We start from the raw sequence: 8,463 nt of genomic DNA on the forward strand, positions 1-8,463 counted from the left end.
TGAGCAAGGTGATTGCAAAAGAACAGTCAGCAAGTGTGTAATCCAGAAGTTAGAGGGGGAAGAGAATGTGAGGAATGAAGGAATAATCAGTCTTTCTCTTCTTTCTTTTTTCCTTCCTCCCTTCCTTCCTTCCTTCCTCCCTTCCTTCCTTTCTTTCTTTCTCTTTCCCATCAGAAGATGGTTTTTTGGTTTTTTTTGGCTATGAGGCTTGTGGGATCTTAGTTCCCTGACCAAGGATTGAACCCAGGCCCTTGGCAGTGAAAGCACAGAGTTCTAACCACTGGACCGCCAGGGAATTCCCAATAATCAGTATTTAAAATGCAACAGAGAAGTCAAGTAAGAACTGAAAAGTACCCATGATCATACTCTCTGACTCAGCAATTCTATCCCAGCTATGAGCACTAGAAAGATTCTTGCAGAAATGTACCAGAAAGTATGTACAAGAGTTCAAGAGTGTTCATAGCAGCACTGATCTTAATAGCAAAAAGCTGGAAACAGTTCAGATGTCCTTCAGCAGGACATTTGGCTTAATGAATTGCAGTATAATCATAAAATGGAAAACTACACATTGGTGAAAATGAATACCTACAGCTACAATATCAACATGGATAAATCCCACAAACACAATCTACAGAAAGTTCAAGTTCAGAAAAATTCATACGGTATGATTCTATGTATGTAAAGTTCAAAAACACAGGTGAGAAAGCAATAAAGAAAAGCAAAATCCCTGCAGGCAGTTATATGTTGCGGGAAAGGAGAGGAATGCAATGCAGAAGGGCATACAGAGGGCTTCAGAAGCTCTGGTAATGTTCTGTTTCTGAAGCTGATTGGTGGGTTACATGAGTGTTCATTTTATTATTCTTTAAATCACACACATATATGATTTTATTATTTATATATATGATTTAAATAATTAAATCGTAAGAGTATGTATGTATATATTGTTTTGTATTTGTGATACGTTTCATAAAAATTTTTAGGCTAAGAAATAATGATTGGAAGGTGAGAAAGCTAGGCTGTGAAGGGAAGAAGAATAGTAGTAATAACTAGAGGGAGAAATGGGATCATCAGAAGATTTTTTAAATACTTGTAAGATATGAGCACATTTACAGCCTTCTTTCATTCATTCAACAAAAATTTGTTGATACCAACTAGGTAGAGGGTACTATGCTGGGCCCTGGAGTACAGAGATACATTTATTCAATTATGTAGTTACTGTTAATCTAAGAGCTAGAAATCATTAATTCATTTATTCATTCAACAAATATTTATTGAGCGAGTGAATACTCTGTGCCAGGCAGTGATCTAAGTGCTGGGAATACAGCACTGAACAAAATAAAATAAACTTTAAAGTATATGGGAGGGGGACTTCCCTGGTGGTCCAGTGGCTAAGACTCTGCACTCCCAATGCAGGGGGGCCTGGGTTCGATCCCTGGTCAGGGAACTAGATCCCACATGCCGCAACTAAAGATTCTGCATGCTGCAACTAAGACCCTGTGTGCTGCAACTAAGACCCAACACAGGCAAAGAAAGAAAGAAAGAAAGAAAGAAAGAAAGAAAGTATATGAGAGGATGTGCATAGGTTATATGCAAATAAGGGACTTGAGCATCCAGGGATTTTGGTGTGTGTGGGGGGGTGTCCTGGAGCCAATCCCCCCGCCTCCCCGAGGATATTGGGGATGACTGTATATGGACGGTGGTGATAAGTACATGAGAAGACTGAAGTAAGGTAAGGGTACAGAGAGGGAGTTGGGGGGGGTGAGTTATTAGACTGTTCAGGGAAGGCCTTTCTGAGAGGGTGATATTTGAGCAGAGAACTTAATGAAGTGAGGAAATAAATCATGTGGATATCTGGGGGAAGATCATTCCAGGCAGAGAGAACAGCAAGTACAAGGATGCCGAGACAGTTGAGGTGCTTGGCATGTTAGAGGAACAGCAAGGAGGCCATCATGTCTGCTGCAGCATAAACTAGGGGAGAGTGGAAGGCGATGAGGTCAGAGAGGTTTCCAGGGGCCAGATTATGTAACTCCTTGTGGCATGGGGAGCCATTAGAAGATTTTAGGCATGGAGTGATATGATTTTTATTTCTGTTTTTTAAGGGATCTCTTAGGCTTTGTGGTAAATACTAGGGGGCAATGGTGGAAGCAGGGAGACTAGTTAGTAGGCGATTGTAGTAATCCAGGCAAGAGATGGTGGTGGCTTGGATGAGGTTGGTAGTAACGGAGATGGTGAGAAGTGATTAAAAGTAGGGATGTATTCTGAAGGTAGAACCAACAGGATTTGCTGATGGATTGCATGTGAGGTATGAAATAAAGGGAGGAGTCAGGGATGACCCCCAAGCCTGAGAGACTGGAAGGCTGGAGATGCTATTTGGTGAAATGGAGAACATTGAGAGAAAAGAAGGTTTGAAGGGAAAAATAGAGCTCTGTTTTTGACATATTAGGTTGAGGTGCCATTTAGACAACCAAGTGGAGATGTTGAATAAGCAATTGGCTATATGAGCCTGGAGTTGAGGGGAGTGGTTGGGGCTAGAGATATGAATTTGGGAATCATCACTATGTAGATGCCGTGGGATTAGGAGAGATGGCCTAAGAATTGAGTGCAAAGAAGAGAAGAGATTAAAGGACCGAATCTTTTTTTTTTTTTTTTTAAAGAGATGCTTCCCATTTAGGTTTTTTTTTTTTAACTTATTTATTTATTTATGGCTGTGTTGGGTCTTCGTTTCTGTGCGAGGGCTTTCTCCAGTTGTGGCAAGCGGGGGCCACTCTTCATCACGGTGCGCGGGCCTCTCACTATCGCAGCCTCTCTTGTTGCGGAGCACAGGCTCCAGACGCGCAGGCTCAGTAGTTGTGGCTCACGGGCCTAGTTGCTCCGCGGCATGTGGGATCTTCCCAGACCAGGGCTCGAACCCGTGTTCCCTGCATTAGCAGGCAGATTCCCAGCCACGGCGCCACCAGGGAAGCCCCTAAAGGACCGAATCTTGAGGTCCTCCAACAAATACAGAGGCCAGGGAGATGCAGAGGACTCATTAAAGGAAGCCAAGAAGGAACAGACTGTGAAGTAAGAAGAAAAAAATTAGGAGATGGGAGTACAGTTCCTAGAAGCCAAGTGAAAAGAATTTAAAAAAAGGAAGTCATCTAGAATTATCTTACTAAGTAAAGTAGGTCAGACAGAGGAAGACAGATAACACATGATAGCTCTTATATGTGGAAGCTAAAAAAAATGATGCAAATGAACTTATTTACAAGACAGAAATAGACTCACAGACATAGAAAACAACATTATGGTTACCAAAGGGGAAAGGGGGGGAGGGATAAATTAGGAGTTTGGGATTAGCAGATATAAACTACTATATATAAAATAAACACCAAGGACCTACTGTATAGTACAGGGAACTATAGTCAATATCTTGTAATAAACCATAATGGAAAAGAATAAGAAAAAGAACATATATATATATATATATCTGAATCACATTGCTGTATGCCAGAAACTAACACAACATCATAAATCAACTATACTTCAGTAAGAAAAATAGTAAGTCATGATCAGCTATATAAAATGCTGCTGAGAGTTCCAGCAGGATGATGCCTGAGAACTGAGGCAGAATGGATTTGGCAAAATGAAGGTAATTGGTGTTATTGACAAGAACAGTTTCTGTGGAGTGGTGGTAATGAAAGCCTAGTTAAAGTTGGTTTAAGAGAGAATCGGTGGTGAGAAGTGGAGACAGTGAGTATAGATACTTGAGGAGTTTTGCTATTAAGGGGAGCAGAGAAAGGAGACAGTATCTCAAGGGGGATGTGAGGATCTAGAAGTGTGTGTGTACATGTGTGTGTGTTAGATGGGAGGTGTATTTCTTTTTACACTTAATTATTGTGAATGTCTCTCTATCTACACACACACACCTCATTCTTTTTTAATTGACATTTTCATTGAGGTAAATGTAACAAATAACAGTGATCTCTTGCACATTTTGCCCAGTTTCTCCCAATGGTAACATTTTGCAAACCTATAGTATAGTATATCACAACCAGGATATTGACATTGATGCAACCCAGTAATCTTTTTCAGATTTCTCCAGTTTGCCTCATTATTTTTTTTTATAAATTTATTTATTTATCTTTGGCTGCGTTGGGTCTTCGTTGCTGCCCGCGGGCTTTCTCTAATTGTGGTGAGTGGGGGCTACTCTTCGTTGCGGTGTGCGGGCTTCTCATTGCGGTGGCTTCTCTTGTTGCAGAGCACAGGCTCTAGGCACGCGGGCTCAGTAGTTGTGGCTCGCAGGCTCCAGAGCACAGGCTCAGTAGTTGTAGCACACAGGCTTAGTTGCTCCGTGGCATGTGGGATCTTCCCAGACCAGGGCTCGAACCCGTGTCCCCTGCGGGCGGATTCTTAACCACTGCGCCACCAGGGAAGCCCTGCCTCATTATTTTTTAACAGCCTATTGATAGACACTTTTTTAAAAGTATTTATTTATTTATTTATTTATTTGGCTACACCAGGTCTTAGTTGTGGCATGTGAACTCTTAGTTGCGGCATGCATGTAAGATCTAGTTCCCTGACCAGGGATCAAACCCAGGCCCCCTGCATTGAGAGTGTGGAGTCTTAACCACTGGACTGTCAGGGAAGTCCCTGGTAGACATTTAATTTTCCAATTTTTTGCTCTTAGCAATGCTTGAGTCTCCTGGACTCTATTCCGTTCTGTTTAATCTTTCTGTTTATTTCTAGACCACTATAAAACTTTTAATTACTATGCATTTAATTATATCTGGTGGGTCAAATGGCCTTATTATTCATCCTTTAAAGTATTTTCTTTGGCTGCTGTGGAAGATAGATGGCTTCCAGTGATCCCCACCTCCTGGTATTCATGCCTTTGTATAGTCCCCTCCTCTTGAGTGTGGGCTGGACCTCGTGACTTAACAAATAGAATACAGTAAAGGTGATGGCAAAGGTAATGGGTCGTTGCTTCCAAGACTAAGTTACGAAAGACCATGACTTCCATCTTGCTGGCACTCTCTTGCTCTCTCTTGCTTGCTTGCTCTAAGGAAACCAGCTGCCATGTTGTGAGCTGCCTTGTGGAGGGGCCAAAATGGCAAGTAACTGAGACCCTCAGTGCAACAGCCCACAAGGAACTGAATCCTGCTAACAACCACCGAGTGAATGTGAAAGTAGATCTTGAGATGGATGCAATCCTGGCCGACGCTTTGATTGAAGCCCTGTGAGAGACCCTGACCTGTAGAACTTAGGTAAGCAGTGCCAAGTTTCCTGACCCATAGGAGACAGTGAGATGATAAATGTATGGTGTGGGTTTTTTTCTTTTCTAAAATTTTTTTTCCTTTCTTTGTTTTATTTTTTAATAAATGTATGGTTTTGTTTTAACTTCTTAATTTGAGTTAACTGTAGATTCACAGACAGTTGTTAAAAAAAATGTAATACAGAGATCCCAACACCCTTCACCCAGTTTCTCCCAGTGGAAACATCTTGCATAACTATAGTGCACTGCACAACCAGGAAACTGACATGGATACAATCCATAGACCTTATCATAGCACCAGCTTTCCATATGCTAAGCTGTGTGTTTGTATGTGTGTCTTTAGTTCTGTGCAGTTTCATCACATGTGTAGATTTGTGCAACCACCACCACTGTCAAAACACAGGGCAGTTTCATCTCAGGATGGCTTATGCTACCCTTTTATAGCCCCGGAGCATAGAATTTTAGGTTAGCAGGGTTTTTTATCTTTTAGTACTTTAAAGATGTTGCTCAGCTGACTTCTGGTTTACATCGTTTCTCACAAGAAACCTGTTGTCATTTTTATCTTTATTCCTCTGTACATAACATATCTTTTTTCTCTGGCTGCTTTTAAGATTTTTCTCTTTATCACCGGTTGTAAACAATGTGATTATGATGTGCTGTGGCATGTGTGTTTTTTTAATTGTGGTTAACATACATACATAAAATTTGCCATTTTAACCATTTTTACGTGTACAATTTACTGGCATTAACTACATTCACAATGTTGTGCATCCATCACCACTATTTCCAGTACCCTTTATCACCCTGAACAGAAACTTTGTACCCATTCAGCAATAACTCCCTATTCCCTCCTTCCCCCTTCCCTGGTAACCTCTATTCTACTTTCCGTCTCTATGAATTTGACTACTCTGAGTATCTCATATGACTGGAATCATACAGTATTTGTCCATTTGTGATTGGCTTCTTTCACTTGGCATAATGTCTTCAAGGTTCATCCATGTTGTAGCATGTATGAGAACTTCATTCTTTTTTTTTATAAATTTATTTATTTTATTTATTTTTATTTTTGGCTGCATTGGGTCTTTGTTGCTGTGCGCGGGCTTTCTCTAGTTGCGGCGAGCGGGGACGCCTCTTGGTTGCAGTGCGCGGGCTTCTCATTGCGGTGGCTTCTCTTGTTGCAGAGCACGGGCTCTAGGCGCGCGGGCTTCAGTAGTTGTGGCACGCAGGTTCAGTAGTTGTGGCTCGTGGGCTCTAGAGCGCAGGCTCAGTAGTCGTGGCGCACAGGCTTAGTTGCTCCGCGGCATGTGGTATCTTCCCGGACTAGGGCTCGAACCCTTGTCCCCTGCGTTGGCAGGCAGGTTCTTAACCACTGTGCCACCAGAGAAGCCTTTCATTCTTTTTTATGGCTGAAAAATATTCCATTGTATGTATATATCACATATTATTTACCCATTCATCTGTTGATGGACACTTGATTTGTTTCCACCTTTTGGCTATTGTGAATAATGCGGATATGATTTTGTGTACAAGTATCTATTTGAGTCCCTGTTTTCAATTCATTTGGGTGTATACTTAGGTGTGGAATTGCTGGATTATATGGTAATTCTATGTTTAACTTTTTGAGGAACTGCCAAACTGTTTTCCACAGCAGTTGCACAATTTTGCATTCCCACCAGCAATGAACGAGGGTTCTAATTTCTCCACATTCTTGACCACACTTGTTAGTTTCCTTTTTTTTTTTTTTTGATAATAGCCTTCCTAATGGATGTGAAGTGGTATCTCATTGTCATTTAGATTTGCATTTCTCTCGTGGGTAGTCCTATTGAGTATCATCTCATGTGCTTGTTGGCCATTTATATATCTTCTTTGGAGAAACACCTATTCAAGTCCTTTACCCATTTTTTTAATGGTTTTTAAAATTAATTAATTAATTTTTGGCTGTGTTGGGTCTTCGTTTCTGTGCGAGGGCTTTCTCTAGTTGCGGCAAGCGGGGGCCACTCTTCATTGCGGTGCACAGGCCTCTCACTGTCGCGGCCTCTCTTGTTGCAGAGCACAGGCTCCAGACGCGCAGGCTCAGTAGTTGTGGCTCACGGGCCTAGTTGCTCTGCGGCATGTGGGATCTTCCCAGACCAGGGCTCGAACCCGTGTCCCCTGCATTGACAGGCAGATTCTCAACCACTGCGCCACCAGGGAAGCCCTTTACCCATTTTTGAATTTGTTGTTGTTGTTGTTATTGTTGTTGTCTTCTAATGGTTTTAGAGTTTAGGTCTTTGATCCATTTTGAGTTAATTTTTGTATATGGTGTAAGGTAATGGTCTAACTTCATTCTTTTGCATGTGGATGTCCAGTTGTCCCAGCACCATTTTTTTTTTAAACCAAACCCAACATTTATTGAGAATAAAGGAAACCAGTTAGCATAGAGGCCCAATTTCAATTCATCAAACTTCAGTTGAGGATGGGGAATGGGGGCGAGGGGGGTGGCCAGCCCTGAAGTCACCCTCCCAGGGAAGAACCGGCTCTGGGAGGGAGCCAACACCATTTATTAATGAGATTGTCCTTTCCCAATGAATGGTCTTGGCATCCTTGTCAAAAATCAACTGACCATATATATGAGGGTTTATTTTGGGGCTCTCTGTTCTGTTCCATTGGTCCATGTCTGTCCTTATACCAGTACCGCACTGTTTTGATTGCTGTAGCTTTGTAGTAAATTTTGAAACCAGGAAGTGTGAGACCTCCAGCTTTGTTCTTCTTTTTCAAGATTGTTTTGGCTCTTTGGGGGCCCCTTGAGATTCCACATGAATTTTAAGATGGGTTTTTCTGTTTCTGCAAAATATACAGATTAAATTGATCTGTAGATTGCCTTGGGTGGTATTGTCATCTTAACAATATTGGATGCCAGACATTGTGAATTTTACCTTATTGGGTGCTGGATATTTTTGTACTACTACAGATGTGCTTAAAGCTTTTTTCTGGGAAGTTGTTACTTGAAAACAGTGTGATCTTTTTGAGACTAGCTTTTCAGCTTATTTTTCTAAAGCCAGAATCAAAGCAGCCTTTTAGTCTCAGGCTAATTTCACTCTACTACTGAGGCAAAACCCTCCTCAGTATTTTACCCACTGTCTTGTGAATTATGAAGTTTTCCCACTCAGGCTGTGGGAACGCAAACTATCTGGTCCCTGTGTGAGCTTTGAATCTTTTTTTTTAATATATTT

The sequence above is a fragment of the Balaenoptera ricei genome, chromosome X, assembly GCF_028023285.1.
Source record: "Balaenoptera ricei isolate mBalRic1 chromosome X, mBalRic1.hap2, whole genome shotgun sequence".
Classification (NCBI taxonomy): Eukaryota; Metazoa; Chordata; class Mammalia; order Artiodactyla; family Balaenopteridae; genus Balaenoptera; species Balaenoptera ricei.